General features: G+C 39.6%; 1 long non-coding RNA gene across 2 annotated transcripts in view; it reads right to left on the bottom strand.

Moving 5' to 3' along the window:
- Positions 1–7: 7 nt before the first annotated feature.
- LOC134484674 (uncharacterized) overlaps positions 8–24,060 on the bottom strand; it is a 33,012-nt gene continuing 8,959 nt past the window's right edge. The window contains exons 3-5 of one of the 2 annotated variants that reach the window (XR_010062304.1): positions 4,690–4,826; positions 2,382–2,543; positions 8–429 (exon numbers count right to left, since the gene is read on the bottom strand). This is a non-coding gene — a long non-coding RNA (uncharacterized LOC134484674). Of the gene's footprint in view, positions 2,544–4,689; positions 4,827–24,060 lie in introns of both variants that reach the window. The other variant, XR_010062303.1, reaches the window with a different exon arrangement.

Here is a 24,060-nt window from a genome sequence, read left to right as displayed (position 1 = left end):
TCTGTGATGTAACAAGTGTTGTCCTGACAGAAGTTGCCTCTCCAGTAGTCCTTCAGTACCTCTAGGGTTTACTATTTGGCCTCTAATTCAGCATAAACAGCCTTTGGGAAGGAGAAAAAAGAGGATGAAGTGATCAAAGATGGGAAGAAGGAAGCTGGCCTTCTGCTTTGTTATAAAAAAAAAGAAATATGTGGTCCATGGGAAATCTCAGTCATTTCTGGGTAGTGGTTGAGAAGGTTTGCTGAAAAGATAGTATTGATTGGAGCCTTCCAAATATGGTAATCAGGAGATGGGAGCCTCTCAGATGCATCTGGACTTCCCTGCTAGTTATGGTTCCTGGAAGTCGGAGAATTTATATCATTCATGTCTTTTTTCCAAAGCCAAGTGTTGGAAAGGGCACAGTTTTCTTTAAAGCTGATGGTTTTGGTCCTAAGGAAGAAGGGAAAGACAAGTATTGTGTCCTCAGCTCAGAGTAAATTACTCTGTGCTTTGGATTCCTAGAGTGCAGATTGTGTCTGACACTGATATCTGGGAGAGAAAATTGCTTCTATTTGAGATTTCACCATCTTCGTCTTTGAACTAGTATTACTCTGACTACCATTCCCTGACAGTGACCCTTTAGATTTCTGAGTCAAAGGGTGTAATTAATTGGCAGTTTTCTTTTCTTTTATTTCTTTCATTTTTTTCTTTTTTAGCAAAATATATAGCTTTTTTAAATTTGATATTTCTATATTTACATTACAAATGTTATTCCTTTTCCAATTTCCTGTCTCTAAGATCCCTAACCAGTCCACCTCCCATTCTACTATAATCCCCTTACTACCCCTTTGCATTCCCATGAACTGTGAATCAAATATAGGGAGGAACAAGAGCTTCTACTTCTGTTGGTTCCCAAGAAGGCCATCTGGTACTAAATATGCAGTGGGAGCCATAGGTATGTCCATGTACATTCGTTGAATATTGGTCTAGTACTAGAAAGCTCTGGTTCATTGACATTGCTTTTCTTATGGGTTTGCAAACCCCTTTACCTCTTGTAATCCTTTCTCAAAAGTTATCAACAAGAGTTCCATTTACAAGTAACTGGTTTGCCACAAGCATTCACTTATGTAATTGACATATTCTAGCTGTGTTTCTCAGGAAATGTCTATATCCTCTTCCTGGCAGAATGCACTTCTTAACTTCAACAATCTTATCTTATTTTAGTGGCAGATCTATCTATCTGTCTATCTATCTATCTATCTATCTATCTATCTATCTATCTATCTATCTATCATATATATATTGTCTCCTATGTGAGGTTAGATGGAATTTACCATTGATTCTGCGCATCTAGAACAAGAATGTAGAATCTACAGATGCAAAGGTCCCTCCTGTCCTTATGAACTTATTGAAATTGAGGTTTCAGTTGAACTCAAAACATTTCTTTCCCTGCCCATCCACCTAAGTCTTATGTTTGGCCTGAAAAAAGAATCATTGTAAAATATCCAAAAACCTCAAGTGTGGCCATGGGAACACAAGAAGGAAGATATTGCAGAAATGATATCAAATGGGAATAGAGAAACGAATTGTATAGTACATGTTGTCTTTGATTTACTGATGTATGATAATTTTTGGATAAAATAAGAATTTGGAGTTTATCATTTGAAGTAGGTACAAAATATTTACACTGTTCTCTGCACTCTATACTTCGGCCCTCTTTTTTGCCAAAATCATTACAAAAATGCAATTGTAAAAGAGAATTTTTGAGTACACTTTCAGGAATGAATACAAAGTGCCCTATCTAGGAATGAAGAATTAGAAAATGAAATACAATATTCACTCAATTAAAGGTCTGTATGGAAAATAATGGCCTTTGGGAAACAGAGAAAAACTAGGAAATTGAACTGTATGTCACAGGAATGGACCAGGGAGCAAAATTATTATCAAGAAGAATCTCCTCCACTCCATCTTCCTAGATCTTTTCTACCCATGCCAAGTCCCGATTAATTTTGTCCATTCAGACCATGTAAACACTAATGCAGCAAAGAGAAGTCTCTAGCGTTAGAGAGATGGAGTACAAAAGGTTTCCACTGTGTCATAGGAGACTCTCCTAGAAAGGGCACCGTCAAATCTGGTCAATGTAAGGAAATCTGTTTAGCAGGTAGTCCATGGCAGTTCTCAGTGACATCATCCTTAGTACCCCCGTAATATATCTCTTGTATCCTTGAGAGCCCTATCTTCTTCTATGTTGTCACAAGTGTTGTCCTGACAGCAACTGCCTCTCAGATATTCATTCCATATATCTATGGTTTACTAATTGGCCTATAATTCAGTGTAAAGAGCCATTTGGGAGGGAGGACAAATAGGATGAAGATATCAGAGATGGGGAGATGAAAGCTGACCTTCTGTCTTGGTACAAAAAAGGTCCTTGGGAAAGCTCTCTGAGTCCTTAGTAGGTGTTGAGTTGTTTCATGAAGAGATTGTCTTGATCTGAGCCGTCTACAAATGGGAATTAGAAGCTGGGGTCCTCTCAGAAGCATCTGGACTTCCTGCTCTTACAGTTCCTGGAAATCAGAGAGTTTATATCATTAATTTCTTTATCCCAAAACCCAAGTTTGGGAAGGTCACAGTTGTTTTCCTGACAGCTCATGGCTTTTATTCTTTTTGCCCAGAAGAAAAATGTCCTAAGGAAGAAGTGAAAGACAAGTACTATGTCCTCATCTCAGGGTAAACTCCTCCACGCTTTGGATTCCTATAGTTCAGTTTGTGTCTGACACTGATATCTGGGAGAGAGAAGTGCTTCTAGTCGACTCTTAATCATATCAGTCTTTTCACCATTATTATTCTGATTACCATTCCCTGACAGTTACTCATTATATTTCTGAATTAATAGGTGAGAATGGCTAGCAGTTTCTTTTTTCATTTCTTCCATTTTTTTAGTAAATTTTTGCTTATTTTATTGGCTATTTCTATATTTACATTTCAAATGCTATTTTCTTTCCAAATTTCCTCTCCATAAGGTTGTAACTGGACCGACTCCCCTTCTTTTACAACCCTCCTTACTACACCTTGACCTTTCCTTGAACTGGGAACCAAACCTGAGAAGGACCAAGGGCTTCTACATCCATTGGTGCCCAAGGAATCCATCCTCTGCCACATATGCTGTTGGAGCCATAGGACTTTCCATGGGCAGATTTTGAATATTGGTTTAGTGTCAGAAAGCTCTGGTTTGTTGGAATAGTTGTTTTTATGGGGTTGAAAGTCCCTTCAGCTCTTGTAATCCTTTCTAAATATCTACCAAGAAGAGACATGCTTTCTGTTCACCAGTTTACCACTAACATTCACTTCTGTATTTAACATGCTCTAACTATGACTCTCTGGAAAGATCTTTCTCCAGTTCTTGGCAGCATGCACCTCTTAGCTTCATCAATCTTATGTAATTTTGGTGTCTCCTACACCTATGAGGTTTGGTGGAATTTTAACATGGATTATGCACAACTGGGTCAAGAATGTAGAATCCACAAATGACAATGCCAAATAGATGCCATTCTCTACTTATGAAACTATTGAAGTTAAGTTTTCCCTGGACCTCAAGACATTCCTCTCACTGTCCATCCTCCTGAACCTTATGTTTGGCCTGAACAAAGAATCAGGTTAAAAAACCCTCAACCCTCATGTCAAAACCTTGGAAATAAGGAAGGGAGATATTAGAGAACTGATTATCTTTTGGGACTACAGAACCACATTCTAGAGTTGATATTGTCCTTTGCTTTACTGATGTCTGTGATTATTGGATAAAATAAGGATTTGGGAGTTTATCATTTGAAGTAGGTACACAATATTTACACTGTTATATTCACTTTATCATTGGGCCAAAATCATTGCAAAAAATGGAATTTTAAAACAGAATTTTTGAGTAAACATTCAGGAATATTTATAAAGTTCCCTATCAAGGAATGTACAATAAGAAATTGAAACACAATATTCATTCAATTAAAGGTCTGTAGGGAGAATACTGGCCTTTGGGAAACAGAGAAAACCTACAAAATTTTTATGTATTTCACAGGAATGAACCTGGGAAAAATTATTATCTAGAAGAATCTCCTGCACTCCATTTTCTTAAATCGTTTATACACATGCCAAACCCATGGCTAACTTTCCCCATTCAAAGCATGTAACCACTAATGAAGAAAAGAGATTTCAACAGTTTTAGAATGATGGACTATGTAAAGGTTTCCACTGTGTCACAGGAGACGTACCTGGAAAGGGCACTCAAAATCTGGTCAATGTAGGGAAATCTGTTTAGCAGGTAGGACATGGCAGTTCACAGTGACATCATGATTTGGCCCTACTGCAAGTATCTCTTGTAACCTGGACTCCCTAGCTGCTTCTGTGACATCACAAGTGTTGTTGTGGCTGCAACTGCCTCTCTGATATTCTTGAAGTACCTCTAGGGTTTAATAATTGACCTCTAATTCACGGTAAACAGCCATATGGGAGGGAGAACAAAGAGGATAAAGATTTCAGTGATGTGGAGAAGGAAGCTGGCCTTCTATCTTTGTATAAAAAAAGGAAGATGTACATGATCCTTGGGATAGCTCAGAGTCCTTAGTAGGGATTGAGTGGGATCTCTGAAGAGTTAGACTTGATGTGAATCTTCCACATATGGGAATCAGGAGCTGGGAGCCTTTCAGAAGCATCTGGACTTACCTGTTCATATCATTCCTGGAAGTCAAAGAGTTTATATCATTATTTTTTTTTTTATTCCAAAGCCAAGTGATGGGCAGGGCACAGTTGTTTTGCTGAGATCTCATAGCCTTATTCTTTTTGTTAAGAAGAAAATGGTCCTAAGGAAGAATGGAAAGACAAGTATTGAGTCCTCGCCTCAGAGTAAACTCCACCATGCTCTGAATGCCTATAGTGCAGTTTTTGTCTGATACTGATATCTGGGAGAGAGAAGTGTTTCTAGTTGAGTCTTCATCATCTCAGTCTTTCCATTAGTATTACTCTGACTATCATTCCATGAAAATGACTTTTACATTTCTGAGTCAATAGCTGTGAATACTTCACAGTGTTCTTTTCTTAAATTTCTTTATTTCTTTTTATTTTTTTAGCAAATTTTATTCCTGTTTTAATTGGGTATTTCTATATTTACATTTGAAATGTTATTTCCTTTCCCTATTACCTGCACATATGATCCCTAACCGTCCCCACTCCTCTTTTTCTATAACTCCCCTACTGTCCGTTTTCAATTCACTGATTTGCCTCTAGAATTCACTTCTTTATTTGATATGCTCTAGCTGTGTCTCACAGGAAAGATCTCTATACAGTCCCTGGCACAATGCACTTCTTAGCTCCATCAATCTTATCTAGTTTTGGTGACTGATGTGTATATATTTTTGCCACATGTACGGCCTGCTCTGAATGGGATTTCCTCAGTCTCTGCTCGAAATTCATAGATATTATTGTGTCCACCTTTTGAAAAGGATTAAAGCATGCACATTTTGTGTATCATTTTATTGAGCTTCCAGTTGTCTGTGAACTGCATCTTTGGTAATTTTAGCTTTTGTGCCAATATTGACTTTTGGTGATTTCATAAAATGTGTGATTTCATACCATTTTGTGATTGGGTAACCTCAATCATTGTGATATTTTCTAGATCATCCCATTTGTCTTTGGCTTTCTTGAGATAATTGGTTTTGAGAGTTGAGTAGTACACCATTGTTTAGATGTACTACATTTTCTGTATTCATTCCTCTGATGAATGCCATTACGGTTTCTTCTAGCTCTTGGGTATTATACATAAGGCAGCTCCCAGAAATGAACCCACACACCTATGGGCACTTTACTTTTCACAAAGGAGCCAAAACCATTCAATGGAAAAAAGAGCATTTTCAGGAAATGGTGCTGGTTCAACTGGAGGTCAGCATGTAGAAGAGTGCAAATCGTTCCATGCTTATCACCGTGTGCAAAGCTTAAGTCCAAGTGGATTAAGGACCTCCAAATCAAACCAGATACAGTCAAACTAATAGAAGAAAAACTAGGCCAGCATCTCAAACACATGGGCACTGGAAAAAATTTCCTGAACAAAACACCAATGGTTTATGCTCTAAGATCAAGAATTGACAAATGGGGTCTCATAAAACTGCAAAGCTTCTGGAAGGGAAAGGACACTGTGGTTAGGACAAAACGGCAACCAAGAGATTGGGAAAAGATATTTACCAATCCAACAACAGATAGAGGGCTTATATTCAAAAGATGCAAAAAACCCAAGAAGTTAGACAAGTAACCCTATTAAAAAATGGGGTTCAGAACTAAACAAAGAATTCACAGCTGAGGAATGCCGAATGGCTGAGAAACACCTAAAGAAATGTTCAACATCTTAAGTCATAAGGGAAATCAAATCCAAACAACCCTGAGATTTCACCTCAAACCAGTGAGAATGGCTAAGATCAAAAACTCAGGTAAAAATAAATGCTGGCGAGGATGTGGAGAAAGAGGAACACTCCTCCACTATTGGTGGGAGTGCAAACTGGTACAACCATTCTGGAAATCAGTCTGGAGATTCCTAGGAAAATTTCACATTGAACTACCTGAGGATCCAGCTGTACCTCTCTTCGGCATATACCCAAAAGATGCCCCAACATATAAAAAAGACACATGCTCCACTATGTTCATCACCCCCTTATTTATAATAGCCAGAAGCTGGAGAGAACCCAGATGCCCTTCAACAGAGGAATGGATACAGAAAATGTGGTACATTTACTCAATGGTGTATTACTCAGATGTCAAAAACAATGCCTTTATGAAATTCATAGACAAATGGTTGGAGCTTGAAAACATCATCCTGAGTGAGGTAACCCAATCACATAAAAACACACATGGCATGCACATGATAAGTGGCTATTAGCACAACTGCTTGAATTACCCTAGATGCATAGAACACATGAAACGCAAGATGGATGATCAAAATGCGAATGCTTCACTCCTTCTTTAAAAGGTGAATAAGAAATCCCTTGGCAGGGAATAGAGAGGAAAAGATTAAAACAGACACAGAAGGAACACCCATTCAGAGCCTGCCCTACATGTGGCCCTTACATATACAGCTACCCAATTATACAAGATGGATGAAGCAAAGAAGTGCAGGCCGACAGGAGGCGGATGCAGATCTCTCCTGAGATACACAGCCAGAATACAGCAAATACAGAGTCTAAGGCCAGTAGCAAACCACTGAACTGATAACAGGACCCCCGTTGAAGGAATCAGAAAAAGAACTGGAAAGCTTGAAGGGGCTCAACATCTCATATGAACAAAAATGCCAACCAAGCTGAGCTTCCAGGGACTAAGCCACTACCTAAAGACTATACATGGACTGACCCTGAACTCTCATTTCATAGCTAGCATTGAATATCCTAGTAAGATCACCAGTGTAAGGGGAAGTCCTGGGTCCTGCTAAGACTGAACCCCCAGTGAATATGATTGTTGTGGGGAGGGCGGCAATGGGGTGAGGATGGAGAGTGGAACACCCATATAGAAGGGGAGGGGAGGAGTTAGGTGAATGTTGGCCCGGAAACCAGGAAAGGGAATAACACTGGAAATGTAAATAAGAAATACTCAAGTTGGGGCTGGGGATTTAGCTCAGTGGTAGAGCGCTTACCTAGGAAGCGCAAGGCCCTGGGTTCGGTCCCTAGCTCCGAAAAAAAGAACCAAAAAAAAAAAAAAAAGAAATACTCAAGTTAATAAAAAAAAAAGAAAAGAAAAGAAATGGCATCCTAAAAAAAAGAAGTTAAAAACATATATGATATTTTTAAAAAGGCATTTTTTTTCCATCCACTCTATGTTGGGAAGCAGAATAAGCAGGTTTTTCTTTGTTTTTATTTTGATAACTGTCACTGAATCTCCTTTGTCAAATAAATAAGTTTATTTTTCTTCTGCTTGCATCCTGTCTGACCTTCTGATTGCTTTTAGCAACAGACCTCAGAACAGATGAAGCTAACGGGGGTAGAGACATTACAGTTGTTGTCCTGCTTTGTACCCGAGGCTGTCAGAAAGTGTTCAGTAGTTTAAGGTGCTAAGTCCTGGAATGGCTTGTTGTATAACATATAGCTTTAAGTCTTGTTAGGATAAAAGTCTTCAAGAGCTTGGTAGGACTTACTTCTAAAGTATATACTAATAAGTATTAATAAAAATAGTAAAAATAGCAATAAACAATAATAAGAATAGGTGACTGGGATTTTTAATGAAAGGAATAATGGCAATTTTATTGACCAAACTTTTAAGATAGAAAAGGTTTCTTAAACATTCTGCAGAGGAAGACAAAATTCTCAAAGGAGCATGCTGAATGTGGTAGTTTAATGTCTTTTCCTAGCAAGAATTCATAGGCAAATAAAAGCTAAGGAAAGAACTGTTGAGTGTGATTTTATGCAGAAAAGGAGTAAACCTGCATGTTTTTCACATGGAAGGATGGGCTGTGTCATATGCCATCATTGCTTATACATGGGAAGTATAGCCTCAGCTTTCAAATGTAGTTGTGTGACTTGATATGGATGGTAAATGCTGAAGGATGTGATAGGTTGTTGAGTCCAGGACAATGATGTAAGGGATAACACAGGGGTCATGCATTTTTTTTCCTTCTTGTCTCACTCTTCTGTTATTACAATTGCCATGAATGATCTCATCATTCAGGGGACTGGAGTGAACAAAATGATTTTGAGGAGCATGGGAGCAGATTCTTCAAAGATCATGTAGAATATGAAAGCTGAATGCTGATATCTAATGCTATTAGATTTGTGAATTTGCTTCTTTGTTGTCATTGTAGACAACATAAACAATGTGGATGTACCAAAAGTGAAATAATAATGGAACGTTTATATGTTAATATTATGAATATTTCGTATCATTTATTTTCTCCCCCTCCATCACTTTTTACAATAAACTAAATGTACTCAAAAAAAAAAAAAAAAAGAAGGCCATAAGCGGTAAGCAGAAGAGTAAATCTGAATAATAATAAAGTCTGTTAAAACAAACATGAAAAGGGCTAGAAGCGAGCAAGCAACCCATGGAGAAAGACCAATATACCTCTTGAAAATAAAGTGAACATTGGAAAATAAGTGCTGTAATTGGAAGTAAAAGGTACAGCAAGTCCTACAGTTAGGACAGTGATGGCACCCAGGCTACTGTACTCCAAGAATCTATAGTAAAACCTAAAATTGTGACAAAGCAATTGATTTCATAATGGTCACTGGATCTACATATTCAGTCTTCAATAATGTACTGTGACAATTACCTGATCAAAAGGTACCATTCACGGTAGCAAAAGGAAAACTCCCTTAATGTCTCTGAAGCAGCAAACATGCCATTGACATAGGCAAGGGGATAATAACTCACCTGTTATTAATCATGTCTCATTGCCCCCCTTCTTCCTGTTTCCTTCTGGCAAGAGGCCTCTTGCATAAACAGAAAGCAACCATCATCTTTTTGAAAAATTAGACACAGTTCGACTTACATATACTAACAAAGTTAACCTTTTTTCTTCTTTGTGAAAGTCCTGAACCGTATTAAAAAGATAGTTGGACTAAAACTCACACTTGTAGTTTCAGATTAGTAGTGAAGAATCCTAGGTATATTGGGAGAATCTATCTTCCCATACCTGTCCCTAAAACATAATCCCATAATTATTCAACTAACCAGATCATTTGTGCATATGTAGATTAAATAATGCACACTCTGGAAGCAAAGGGAGAGATACAGTCTATATTACCAACTGAAAAAGATGGGCATTCTGATATCCTCACAGTCTCACTGGAGTTGTTGTCATTACTTGAGAAGAAACTGGGCTATTTATCATATGAACTATCCAAGATATGAGGGACTGGCAATAGAGGGTAGAGACTACCAACCCCATTGTTCCGATCTCATATACACTCAGAAGTCTGAATCTCCAGTAAAGTATGTAGATTTTCTTGTTCTTGGAAGATGTATTCTTCAGGTGCTTTTTGCAAAGGAGATAAAATTAACATTTGAATGACCATTTCAGAATGAGTTAAAGTGGGCAAATACCTTAGACCCTATTCTTTCATGGATTTCAAAATTCTTCAGTCCTGTCTGTTGATGGCCTCAGAAGTTTCACAGGTTGACACCCTTACAACAGAGAGATAACCTCCTCCTCTCTCCTGAAGCTCAAAATAATTTAACAAGGGACACTGAGGCACTGGTCCAAGAGTTATAATCACTTAGCTAGCAAGGGTGAGCTAGGAATGTTCACATTTCTATATTAGGAGGACAACAATATTGGCAAAAATCTGGGGGAGGCAAAAGGAACCTGTATCATAGAATGGTTGATGTAATCCCACTGTTCTCAACTCCGGAGGTACTAGACAGGTTTGAGAGATTATTTGTGTGTGTGGGTATTGCTCTGCCTGGATACCAGGGTTTTGGAGAAACAGCAAATCCTAGATACCCCAGAACACATGGGGATACTAGAACCTAATCTGCGTGGAGACAGATGGTATGGAGTTTGATACTTGATAGTTCATTGTGGTTTAAGTCCTAGAATTTCAAGGTTCCTCAGAATGTTTCCATCTTTTTTTTTTTTCACGAAACACATGAAAAGACACTGCATGAAGGATTTACATGAACATTTTAGGGCCGTGAAAACACCTTGTGTGCATCTCTCTAAACAACTGGACCTTGTAGCCTCAGGAATGATCACTTGTCTAAAGGCTATATTAGCTGCCCCTCTTCTGTGAAAGAAGCAAGGTAGTTAATTCTGTGTCAGCATTTTATACTCCTATCAGACAAGAGAGTTGAAGCCTTTCTACAAGGAACACCACAATCTGGCTTCTATTATTTTTCTCATCTATATTAACTTGATTATTTCTTATTTACATTTCGATTGCTATTCCCCTTCCTGGTTTCCGGGCTAACATCCCCCAACCCCTCCCCCTCCCCTTCTATATTTGTGTTCCCCTTGCCAACCTACCCCCAATTACCACCCTCCCCCCAACAATAACATTCACTGGGCGTTCAGTCTTGGCAGGATCAAGGGCTTTCCCTTCCACTGGTGCTCTTACTAGGCTATTCATTGTCCCTATGAGTTTGAAGCCAGGGTCAGTCCAAGTATAGTCTTTAGGTATTGGCTTAGTCCCTGGGAGCTCTAGTTGTTTGGCATTGTTGTTCATATGGGGTCTTGAGCCCATTCCAGCTCTTTCAGTGCTTTCTCTGATTCCTTCAACTGGGGCCCCGTTTTCAGTTCAGTGGTTTGCTGCTGGCAGTCACCTATGCATTTCCTGTATTCTGGCTGTGTCTCTCAGGAGAGATCTATATCCAGTTCCTGTCAGCCTGCACTTCTTTGCTGCTTCATCCATCTTATCTAGTTTGGTGGCTGTATATATATGGGCCACATGTGGGGCAGGCACTGAATGGGTGTTCCTTCTGCCCCTGTTTTAAAATTTGCCTCCCTATTTTCTCCCAAGTGTATTCATGAGACCCTGGCTTCTATATGTCCCTGTTGCACACTTACAGATACTATTCCTGCACCATCCTGGAGTGTAGTTAAGAAGACCCACTTGACATAAATCCTGTTACCCTGTTGTGTGGTGTAGACCCACAGATGCTCATCACTGACTGTCCAAGGTAACAACAATGGTCCAATTTATCTAGACAGACCTGATGGATTACTGCAAAACCCCATCCCAAGAAAGACTCTAATGCAATAGTCAGCACAGTTGGTAGTATTTTCATTAAACATTGAGCAAGGTATCGAGTAGCTTCAATAGTTACTGTTATTGAAATTATTTCACGGAAGCCTTAGGGCCAGGTACCTAGGCCCAGAGAAGAGAACTGATTTATCACTCTGACTCAGGATGTCAAATAAGGAAAGGGGAAACCTGTCATCTTGTACATATACAGACATTATGCTTTGGATACTCCACATGTCTTTTTTATAATACAGAGACAAAATTGTCCTTTTTGCTGAGTAAAGGACATTAAGAATTTAGAGAAGGTCTTGGCTCTCCAAGAGAATATTTGGATTCCCCTATGATCTGCTAGGCTTACTACTATGGACATCAAAGAGATGTCTGCCTTGTGACTGAAGGTAACAAGATCACTGACCTGGATTCCCAACAAGTGTCCCTAAAACCCATGATCATACTGACCTGCTACCTGAGACTTCACAGTATAAATAAGATGTGAGCATGCAAAAGAATCAAATGGATACCTTGAATCACAGGTTGGTAGTGAACAGGAGAAGGAAAGATCATTCTTTCAGAAACAATTGGCAGTTTTCTGGTAATTCAGCTTGACCAGGCTACCTGTCTTGGGTCCATAGAACTCTATGAATTGCCAGTAACAATGTATATTATAACTACCTACATTGAACGGCATGGCAGGATATGTCTAAGACAGACGTCAGGTTTATATTGTACATTAAATAATCTAGAACATTACAAAATTAATGTATATCATACATTAATATATATTCCCCTATCATATAAAAATGTAATTTAAATTAATGAATTAAGACATAAAACCCAACTTTAACTTCATTGCATATTAACATGAATATTCTCAAAAACATTAAAATAATGATTTATGGACATATTTGTGTTATCAGACATACACCATAAAAGTCATAAACCTTTCTCTTCAATAATACTATTACCTACCCCAATTGGTTTCTATTTCTACCATTCTCTGCAAAATCAACAACCTGCCCACTAGTCCCCCTCTTCTCGCTCAGGGCCCATACAACATGGGGGTGAATAACGTGAAACTTTACCAGGCATCTGGTTCTTAATTCAGGGCCATTTACTGCTTTATCATCCATACATTCCCCTGAATAAGACATCTCTATGGTAACGGGTCTAATTAATGAATGATCATCACAACTGCGATGTCATACATTTAGTATTTTTTTTTCGGCTGCCTTCAGTCAACATACCTGCTCAAGATGTTTTGCAGGTAGGCCATGGCAGGTCTCAGTGACATCATCATTAGGACCTCCTGGAAAAATCTCTTGTATCCTGGAGGGCTCTAGCTTCTTCTGTGATGTTACAGGTGTTGTCGTGAAAGCAACTGCCTCTCAGATATTCATTCATTACCTCTAGGGTTTACTAAATGGCCTTTGATTCAGAGCAAACAGCCATTTGGGAGGGAGAAGAAAGAGGATGAAGATATCAGAGATGGGGAGAAGAAGCTGGCCTTCTGCCTTGTTATAAATAAAATGAAGAAATATCTTGTCCATGGTAAAGCTCAGTGAATCTTGTGTAGGGTTTAGTTGGTTTGATGAAAAGATAACATTGATCAGAGCCTTCCTCATATGGGAATCAGGAGCTGGGAGCCTCTCAGCAGCTGGACTTCCCTGCTTGTTATGGTTCCTGGATGTCAGAGAGTTTATAACATTAACTTGTTTATCCCAAATCTGAGTGTTGGGAAGGGTACAATAGTTTTCTTGAGAACTCATGGCTTTTGTTCTTTTTGCCCAGAAGAAAATGTCCTAAGGAATAATGGAAATATAAGCATTGTGTCCTAAGCTCGGTATAAAGTGCACCATGCTTTGGATTCCTATAGTGCAGTTTGTGTCTGACACTGATATCTGGGAGAGAGAAGTGCTTCTAGTTGAGACTTCACCATCTCAGTCTTTCACTAGTATTACTCTACTACCCTTCCCTGATAGTGATCCTCTAGATTTCCGAGTTAATGGATGTGATTATCTGGCAGTTCTCTTTTCTTCAATTTCTTCCATTTTTTTTTATTTTTTAGCAAATTTTATTGCTTTTTTAACTGGATGTTTCTATATTTACATTTAAAATGTTTTTTTTTTCCTTTCCCAGTTTCCTGCCCATAAGATCCCTACCCGTTCCCTTCCCCTAATCCCCCTTAAGTCCTTCCTTTAATCCCCCTTAAGTCCACTTGGCATGCCCTTGAACTAGGAGAGAATCCTAGGGAGGACCAAGGGCTTCTCCTTCCATTGGTGCACAACAAGGCCATCCTCAGCCACATATGCAGTTGTAACCATAGGTCTGTCAATGCACATTCTTTGAATATTGGTCTAGTACCAGAAAGATCTAGTTTTTTGGCATTGTTGTTTTCATGGTGTTGAAAGCACCTTCAGCTCTTGTAATCCTTTTTCAAAATCTTCCAACAAGAGGTCTGTTTTCAGTACACTGTTTGCCACTAGCATTCTTGTATGTAGTTGACCGGCTCTAGATATGTCTTTCAGGAAATATCTACATCTGGTTCCTGGCAGAATGCACTTCTTAGCTTCATCAATCTTCTCTAGTTTTGGTGGCATATATATATATATATATATATATATATATATATATATATACACAAACACACTTTTGGTTTCTCCTACAACTATGAGGGTAGGTGGAATGTTAACATGGATTCTGCATAACTTTGTCAAGAATGTAGAATCCACAAATGACAATGCCAAATAGACTACCTCCTGTTCTTATGAACCTATTGAACTTGAGGTTTCACTGGACCTCAAGCCATTCCTCTCCCTGTACATCCTCCTGTATCTTATGTTTGGCCTGAAGTAAGATCATGGTAGAACATCCAAAACCCTCAAGTCTGGCCATGGGAACACAGGAAGATACATTTTTGAGAACTGATATCTAATGGGACTACAGAACCACATTCTGTAGTCCATGTTGTCCTTTGCTTTACTGATGTCTGAAAAATTTTGGATACAATGAGGATTTGGGAGTTTATCATTTGAAGTAGATACACAATTTTAAACTTATATTCACTCTAAAGCTGGGCCTTCTTTGAAGCCAAAATCATTGCAAAAAATTGAACTGGAAAACAGAATTTTTGAATACACATTCAGGAATATATGTAAAGTCCACTATCAAGGAATGTACAGTAAGAAAATGTAATACAATATTCTTTCAATTAAAGGTCTGTTGGGAGAATACTGCCCTTTGAGAAACAGAAAACCCCTAGGAAATTGAATTGTCTTTCACAGGAATGGTCCAGTGAATAAAATTATTATCCAGAAGATTCTCCTCCACTCCAAGTTCCTAGTTCTTTTCTACCCATGCCAAGCCCCTAACTAATTTTCACCATTCAGAGCATGTAACCACTAATGATGCAAAGAGAGGTCTCTTTCTTTATGGAGATGGAGTATGTAAAGATTTCCACTGTTTCAAACGACACACTCCTGGAAAAGACACCCTCTAATCTTGGCAATGTAAGGAAAGCTGCTCAGCAGTAGGCCATGGCAATTCTCAGTTACATCATAATTAGGCCCTCCCTGAAAAATCACTTGTGTCCTGGAGAGCCCTACCTTCTCCTGTGATGTCACAAGTTTTGTTGTGTCTGCAAATACCTATCAGATATTCTTTCAATACCTATAGGGTTAACTAATTGGCCTCTAGTTCAGAGCAAACAGCAATTTGGGAATGAGAACAAAGAGGGTGAAGAGCTCAGCGATGGGGAGAACAAAGATGGCCTTCTGTCTTGGTAGAAAAAAAATGAAGAAATATGTCGACCCTGGAAAATTTCACTGAGTCTTTGGTAGGAGTTGAGTAGGTAAGTTGAAGAGATAGAATTGATCTGAGCCTTCCACATATGGGATCAGGTGTTCAGACTCGGTCAGAAGAATCTGGACTTCCCTGCTTCTAGTGATTCCTGTAAGTCAGGGAGTTTATATCATTAATATCTTTATAACAAAAGCCATTTGTTGGGAAGGGGGCTGTCCTTTTCCTTAGAGCTCATGGCTTTTATTTTTTTGCCCAAAAGAAAAAAGTCCTAAGGAAGAAGTGAAAGACAAGTATTATGTCCTTACTCAGAATAAACTCCTCGATTATTTGGATAACCTTAGTTCAGTTTGTGTCTGATACTGGTATTTGGGAGTGAGACATGTTTCTAGTTCATCATATCAGTCTTTTCAATAATATTTCTCTGACTCCTGATCGTGACCCCTTAGATTTCTCAGTCAATATGTGTTTAAATGGCAGTTTTTTTATCTTTAACTTATTTATTTTTTTTTATTTTTTAGCATTTTTTTGCTTTATTAATTTGATTTGTCCATATTTACATTTCAAATATTTTTGCCTTTCCCTGTTTCCTGCCCATAAGATCCCTAACCGGTCCCCCTACTTTTTTTGTATAATCACTCTTACTGCATTTTGACATTCCCTTGAATTGGTAATAAAACCTCATTTAGACCAAGGGCATTTCCTTCCATTGGGGCCGAACAAAACCAGTCTCTGCTACATATGCAGTTCGAGCCATAGGGCTATCCATGTACAATCTTTCAATATCCATATAGTACCAGAAAACTCTGTTTCGTTGGCATTGATTTTCTTTATTTTTTTTTTTTTTGTTTGTTTGTTTTGTGGTATTTATTTCCCTACTTTTCTTTTTTTTTTTTATTAACTTGAGTATTTCTTATATACATTTCAAGTGTTATTCCCTTTCCCGGTTTCCGGGCAAAAGTCCCCCTCCCCCCTCCCCTTCCTTATGGGTGCCCCCCTCCCTACCCTCCCCCCTTTGCCGCCCTCCTCCCATAGTCTAGTTCACTGGGGGTTCAGTCTTAGCAGGACCCAGGGCTTCCCCTTCCACTGGTGCTCTTACTAGGATATTCATTGCTACCTACGGGGTCAGAGTCTAGGGTCAGTCCATGTATAGTCTTTAGGTAGTGCCTTAGTCCCTGGAAGCTCTGGTTGCTTGGCATTGTTGTACTTTTGGGGTCTCGAGCCCCTTCAAGCTCTTCCAGTTCTTTCTCTGATTCCTTCAATGGAGGACCTATTCTCAGTTAAGTGGTTTGCTGCTGGCATTCGCCTCTATATTTGCTGTATTCTGGCTGTGTCTCTCAGGAGCGATCTACATCCGGCTCCTGTCGGTCTGCACTTCTTTGCTTCATCCATCTTGTCCAATTGGGTGGCTGTATATGTATGGGCCACATGTGGGGCAGGCTCTGAATGGGTATTCCTTCTGTGTCTGTTTTAATCTTTGCCTCTCCCTTCCCTTCCAAGGGTATTCTTTTTCCTCATTTAAAGAAGGAGTGAAGCATTCACATTTTGATCATCTGTCTTGAGTTTTGTTTGTTCTAGGGATCTAGGGTAATTCAAGCATTTGGGCTAATAGCCACTTATCAATGAGTGCATACCATGTACGTCTTTCTGTATTGGGTTAGCTCACTCAGGATGATATTTTCCAGTTCCAACCATTTGCCTACGAATTTCATAAACTCGTTGATTTTGATAGCTGAGTAATATTCAATTGTGTAGATGTACCACATTTTCTGTATCCATTCCTCTGTTGAAGGGCATCTGGGTTCTTTCCATTTTCTGGCTATTATAAATAAGGCTGCGATGAACATAGTGGAGCACGTGTCTCTTTTATATGTTGAGGCATCTTTTGGGTATATGCCCAAGAGTGGTATAGCTGGATCCTCAGGCAGTTCAATGTCCAATTTTCTGAGGAACCTCCAGACTGATTTCCAGAATGGTTTTACCAGTCTGCAATCCCACCAACAATGGAGGAGTGTTCCTCTTTCTCCACATCCTCGCCAGCATCTGCTGTCACCTGAGTTTTTGATCTTAGCCATTCTCACTGGTGTGAGGTGAAATCTCAGGGTTGTTTTGATTTGCATTTCCCTTATGACTAAAGATGTTGAACATTTCTTTAGGTGTTTCTCAGCCATTCGGCATTCCTCAGCTGTGAATTCTTTGTTTAGCTCTGAACCCCATTTTTTAGTAGGGTTATTTGTTTCCCTGCGGTCTAACTTCTTGAGTTCTTTGTATACTTTGGATATAAGGACTCTATCTGTTGTAGGATTGGTAAAGATCTTTTCCCAATCTGTTGGTTGCCGTTTTGTCCTAACCACAGTGTCCTTTGCCTTACAGAAGCTTTGCCGTTTTATTAGATCCTATTTGTCGATTCTTGATCTTAGAACATAAGCCATTGGTGTTTTGTTCAGGAAATTTTTTCCAGTGCTCATGTGTTCCAGATGCTTCCCTATTTTTTCTTCTATTAGTTTGAGTGTGTCTGGTTTGATGTGGAGGTCCTTCATCCACTTGGGCTTAAGCATTGTACAGGGTGATAAGGATGGTTCGATCTGCATTCTTCTACATGTTGCTCTCCAGTTGAACCAGCACCATTTGCTGAAAATGCTATCTTTTTCCATTGGATGGTTTTGGCTCCTTTGTCAAAAATCAAGTGACCATAGGTGTGTGGGTTCATTTCTGGGTCTTCAATTCTATTCCATTGGCCTATCTGTCTGTCTCTGTACCAATACCATGCAGTTTTTATCACTATTGCTCTGTAATACTGCTTGAGTTCAGGGATAGTGATTCCCCCTGAAGTCCTTTTATTGTTGAGAATAGCTTTAGCTATCCTGGGTTTTTTGTTATTCCAGATGAATTTGCAAATTGTTCTGTCTAACTCTTTGAAGAATTGGATTGGTATTTTGATGGGGATTGCATTGAATCTGTAGATTGCTTTTGGTAAAATGGCCATTTTTACTATATTAATCCTGCCAATCCATGAGCATGGGAGATCTTTCCATCTTCTGAGGTCTTCTTCAATTTCTTTCCTCAGTGTCTTGAAGTTCTTATTGTACAGATCTTTTACTTGCTTGGTTAAAGTCACACCGAGGTACTTTATATTATTTGGGTCTATTATGAAGGGTGTCATTTCCCTAATTACTTTCTCGGCTTGTTTCTCTTTTGTATAGAGGAAGGCAACTGATTTATTTGAGTTAATTTTATAACCAGCCACTTTGCTGAAGTTGTTTATCAGCTTTAGTAGTTCTCTGGTGGAACTTTTGGGATCACTTAAATATACTATCATGTCATCTGCAAATAGTGATATTTTGACCTCTTCTTTTCCGATCTGTATCCCCTTGATCTCCTTTTGTTGTCTGATTGCTCTGGCTAGAACTTCAAGAATTATATTGAATAAGTAGGGAGAGAGTGGGCAGCCTTGTCTAGTCCCTGATTTTAATTGGATTGCTTCAAGTTTCTCTCCATTTAGTTTAATGTTAGCAACTGGTTTGCTGTATATGGCTTTTACTATGTTTAGGTATGGGCCTTGAATTCCTATTCTTTCCAGGACTTTTATCATGAAGGGGTGTTGAATTTTGTCAAATGCTTTCTCAGCATCTAATGAAATGATCATTTGGTTTTGTTCTTTCAGTTTGTTTATATAATTGATCACATCGATGGTTTTCCGTATATTAAACCATCCCTGCAAAACTGGGATGAAGCCTACTTGATCATGGTGGATGATTGTTTTGATGTGCTCTCGGATTCGGTTTGCCAGATATTTATTGAGTTTTTTAGCGTTGATATTCATAAGGGAAATTGGTCTGAAGTTCTCTTTCTTTGTTGTGTCTTTGTGTGGTATAGGTATAAGAGTAATTGTGGCTTCGTAGAAGGAATTCGGTAGGGCTCCATCTGTTTCAATTTTGTGGAACAGTTTGGATAATATTGGTATGAGGTCTTCTATGAAGGTTTGATAGAATTCTGCACTAAACGCATCTGGACCTGGGCTCTTTTTGGTTGGGAGACCTTTAATGACTGCTTCTATTCCCTTAGGAGTTATGGGGTTGTTTAACTGGTTTATCTGTTCCTGATTGAAGTTCGATACCTGGTATCTGTCTAGGAAATTGTCCATTTCCTGAAGATTTTCAAGTTTTGTTGAATATAGGTTTTTAATAGTAAGATCTGAAGATTTTTTGAATTTCCTCTGAATCTGTAGTTATGTCTCCCTTTTCATTTCTGATTTTGTTAATTTGGACGCACTCTCTGTGTCTTCTTGTTAGTCTGGCTAAGGGTTTATCTATCTTGTTGATTTTCTCAAAGAACCAACTTTTGGTTCTGTTGATTCTTTCTATGGTCCTTTTTGTTTCTACTTGGTTGATTTCAGCTCTGAGTTTGATTATTTCCTGCCTTCTACTCCTCCTGGGTGTATTTGCTTCTTTTTGTTCTAGAGCTTTTAGGTGTGCTGTCAAGCTGCTGACATATGCTCTTTCCTGTTTCTTTCTGCAGGCACTCAGCGCTATGAGTTTTCCTCTTAGCACAGCTTTCATTGTGTCCCATAAGTTTGAGTATGTTGTATCTTCATTTTCATTAAATTCTAAAAAGTTTTTAATTTCTTTCTTTATTTCTTCCTTGACCAGGTTATCATTGAGTAGAGCATTGTTCAATTTCCACGTATATGTGGGCATTCTTCCCTTATTGTTATTGAAGACCAGTTTTAGGCCGTGGTGGTCCGATAGCACGCATGGGATTATTTCTATCTTTCTGTACCTGTTGAGGCCCGTTTTTTGACCAATTATATGGTCAATTTTGGAGAAAGTACCATGAGGAGCTGAGAAGAAGGTATATCCTTTTGCTTTAGGATAGAATGTTCTATAAATATCCGTTAAGTCCATTTGGCTCATGACTTCTCTTAGTCTGTCTACATCACTGTTTAATTTCTGTTTCCATGATCTGTCCATTGATGAGAGTGGGGTGTTGAAATCTCCCACTATTATTGTGTGAGGTGCAATGTGTGTTTTGAGCTTTAGTAAGGTTTCTTTTACATATGTAGGTGCCCTTGTATTTGGGGCATAGATATTTAGGATTGAGAGTTCATCTTGGTTGATTTTTCCTTTGATGAATATGAAGTGTCCTTCCTTATCTTTTTTGATGACTTTTAGTTGGAAATTGATTTTATTTGATATTAGAATGGCTACTCCAGCTTGCTTCTTCTGACCATTTGCTTGGAAAGTTGTTTTCCAGCCTTTCACTCTGAGGTAGTGTCTGTCTTTGTCTCTGAGGTGTGTTTCCTGTAGGCAGCAGAATGCAGGGTCCTCATTGCGTATCCAGTTTGTTAATCTATGTCTTTTTATTGGGGAGTTGAGGCCATTGATATTGAGAGATATTAAGGAATAGTGATTATTGCTTCCCGTTATATTCATATTTGATGTGAGGTTATGTTTGTGTGCTTTCATTCTCTTTGTTTTGTTGCCAAGACGATTAGTTTCTTGCTTCTTCTAGGGTATAGCTTGCCTCCTTATGTTGGGCTTTACCATTTATTATCCTTTGTAGTGCTGGATTTGTAGAAAGATATTGTGTAAATTTGGTTTTGTCATGGAATATCTTGGTTTCTCCATCTATGTTAATTGAGAGTTTTGCTGGATACAGTAATCTGGGCTGGCATTTGTGTTCTCTTAGGGTCTGTATAACATCAGTCCAGGATCTTCTGGCCTTCATAGTTTCTGGCGAGAAGTCTGGTGTGATTCTGATAGGTCTCCCTTTATATGTTACTTGACCTTTTTCCCTTACTGCTTTTAATATTCTTTCTTTATTTTGTGCGTTTGGTGTTTTGACAATTATGTGACGGGAGGTGTTTCTTTTCTGGTCCAATCTATTTGGAGTCCTGTAGGCTTCCTGTATGTCTATGGGTATCTCTTTTTTTAGGTTAGGGAAGTTTTCTTCTATGATTTTGTTGAAGATATTTACTGGTCCTTTGAGCTGGGAGTCTTCACTCTCTTCTATACCTATTATCCTTAGGTTTGATCTTCTCATTGAGTCCTGGATTTCCTGTATGTTTTGGACCAGTAGCTTTTTCCGCTTTACATTATCTTTGACAGTTGAGTCAATGATTTCTATGGAATCTTCTGCTCCTGAGATTCTCTCTTCCATCTCTTGTATTCTGTTGGTGAAGCTTGTATCTACAGCTCCTTGTCTCTTCTTTTGGTTTTCTATATCCAGGGTTGTTTCCATGTGTTCTTTCTTGATTGCTTCTATTTCCATTTTTAATTCCTTCAACTGTTTGATTGTGTTTTCCTGGAATTCTTTCAGGGATTTTTGAGATTCCTTTCTGTAGGCTTCTACTTGTTTATTAATGTTTTCCTGTGTTTCCCTAAGTGTGTTCATGTCTTTCTTGAAGTCCTCCAGCATCATGATCAAATATGATTTTGAAACTAGATCTTGCTTTTCTGGTGTGTTTGGATATTCCATGTTTGTTTTGGTGGGAGAATTGGGCTCCGATGATGGCATGTAGTCTTGGTTTCTGTTGCTTGGGTTTCTGCGCTTGCCTCTCGCCATCAGATTATCTCTAGTGTTACTTTGTTCTGCTATTTCTGACAGTGGCTAGACTGTCCTCTAAGCCTGTGTGTCAGGAGTGCTGTAGACCTGTTTTCCTCTCTTTCAGTCAGTTATGGGGACAGTGTGTTCTGCTTTCGGGCGTGTAGTTTTTCCTCTCTACAGGTCTTCAGCTGTTCCTGTGGGCCTGTGTCTTGAGTTCACCAGGCAGCTTTCTTGCAGCAGAAAATTTGGTCTTACCTGTGGTCCTGATGCTCAGGTTCGCTCGTGGGGTGCTGCCCAGGGGCTCTCTGCAGCGGCAGCAACCAGGAAGACCTGTGCCGCCACTTCTGGGAGCTTCAGTGCACCAGGGTTCAAGAAGGTCTTTGGCTTTTTCCTCTGGCGTCCGAGATGTGTGTGCAGGGAGCAGTCTTTTCTGGTTTCCCAGGCTTGTCTGCCTCTCTGAAGGTTTAGCTCTCCCTCCCACGGGATTTGGGTGCAGAGAACTGTTTATCCGGTCTGTTTCTTTCAGGTTCCGTCGGTGTCTCTGGCAGGGGTCCTGCCGCTCCTGGGCCCTCCCCCAAGGGAGCCCAGAGGCCTTATACAGTTTCCTCTTGTGCCAGGGATGTGGGCAGGGGTGAGCAGTGTTGGTGGTCTCCTCCGCTCTGCAGCCTCAGGAGTGCCCACCTGACCAGGCAGTTGGGTCTCTCTCTCACCGGGTCTGGGAGCAGATAGCTGCTGCGGGCCAGGATCCGCGGGTGTGGGACTTCCGGTAAACACAGAACGTGCCAGGTCCTAGAGAAATTCTGCTTCCGTGTGTCCCAAGCTCACCAGGCAGCTTTCTTGCAGCAGAAAATTTGGTCTTACCTGCGGTCCCGAGGCTCAGGTTCGCTCGTGGGGTGCTGCCCAGGGGTTCTCTGCAGCGGCAGCAACCAGGAAGACCTGTGCTGCCCCTTCCGGGAGCTTCAGTGCACCAGGGTTCCAGATGGTCTTTGGCTTTTTCCTCTGGCGTCCGAGATGTGTGTGCAGGGAGCAGTCTCTTCTGGTTTCCCAGGCTTGTCTGCCTCTCTGAAGGTTTAGCTCTCCCTCCCACGGGATTTGGGTGCAGAGAACTGTTTATCCGGTCTGTTTCTTTCAGGTTCCGGTGGTGTCTCAGGCAGGTGTCCTGCCGCTCCTGGGCCCTCATGATTAATCTTTCTAAATAGCTTACCTAAATCCTCACCTACAATGATTCTAGGTGCAGAGTTAATGCATAATCCTCCATCTTAACAAATCAGGCAGCAGAAAAAAAAAAACAAAAAAACAAGCACTGTAACAATTTTCAAAGTTCACTTAGTACAGTGCTGTTACTATGGTAACTAAGGCAGACTACTTCTTTGAAAGAATCACATCAGAGTCTAAACAAGGTCATGTCATGGTCTTTTACTATTTTTTCCTCACAAATGTTTCCTTTGCAACAGCCTCAATAGAACAGTATCTAGATAATTAGTAATTTTGACTAGATTCTTTTGTCTCAGTAATTACTTTTAAAGACTTTGTTTTTTAGGACACTGTCCAATAAAGTAACCTAACTAGGGCTGGGGCGATGGCTCAACTGGTAGGACGTCTGCCTAGCAAACTGAAGCCCTGAGTTTGATATCCATCACCATATAAAACTGGTTATGTTGTTGTTGCACATTCCTCAAATCCCAGCACTTAAGAGGGAAATAGAAGGAAGGGAGTCGGAAGTTCAAAGTCATGCTTGCTACATAATGAATTTGAAGCTAGTAAGACCTATGTGTGGCCTAGCCCTGTCTTTTTTTAATTTTTATTTGAGACTTGCACATTTTGTTTTGTTTTGTTCTGTTCTGTTCTGTTTTTTGTTTTCTCCCTCGAGACAGGGCTTTTCTGTGTAACTCTGGCTATCCCGGAATTCTCTCTATAGACAAGGGTGGACTCAAACTCAAAGATCTACCTGCCTCTGTCGGGATTAAAGGGATGCACTGTTACCACCTGACATGAGACCCAATCTTAAAGAAAGAAAAAAGGGAAGGAAGGAAGGAAGGGA

The sequence above is a fragment of the Rattus norvegicus genome, assembly GCF_036323735.1.
Source record: "Rattus norvegicus strain BN/NHsdMcwi chromosome Y unlocalized genomic scaffold, GRCr8 chrY_unlocalized_28, whole genome shotgun sequence".
Lineage (NCBI taxonomy): Eukaryota > Metazoa > Chordata > Mammalia > Rodentia > Muridae > Rattus > Rattus norvegicus.
This window is presented reverse-complemented; position numbering and strand designations above follow the sequence as displayed.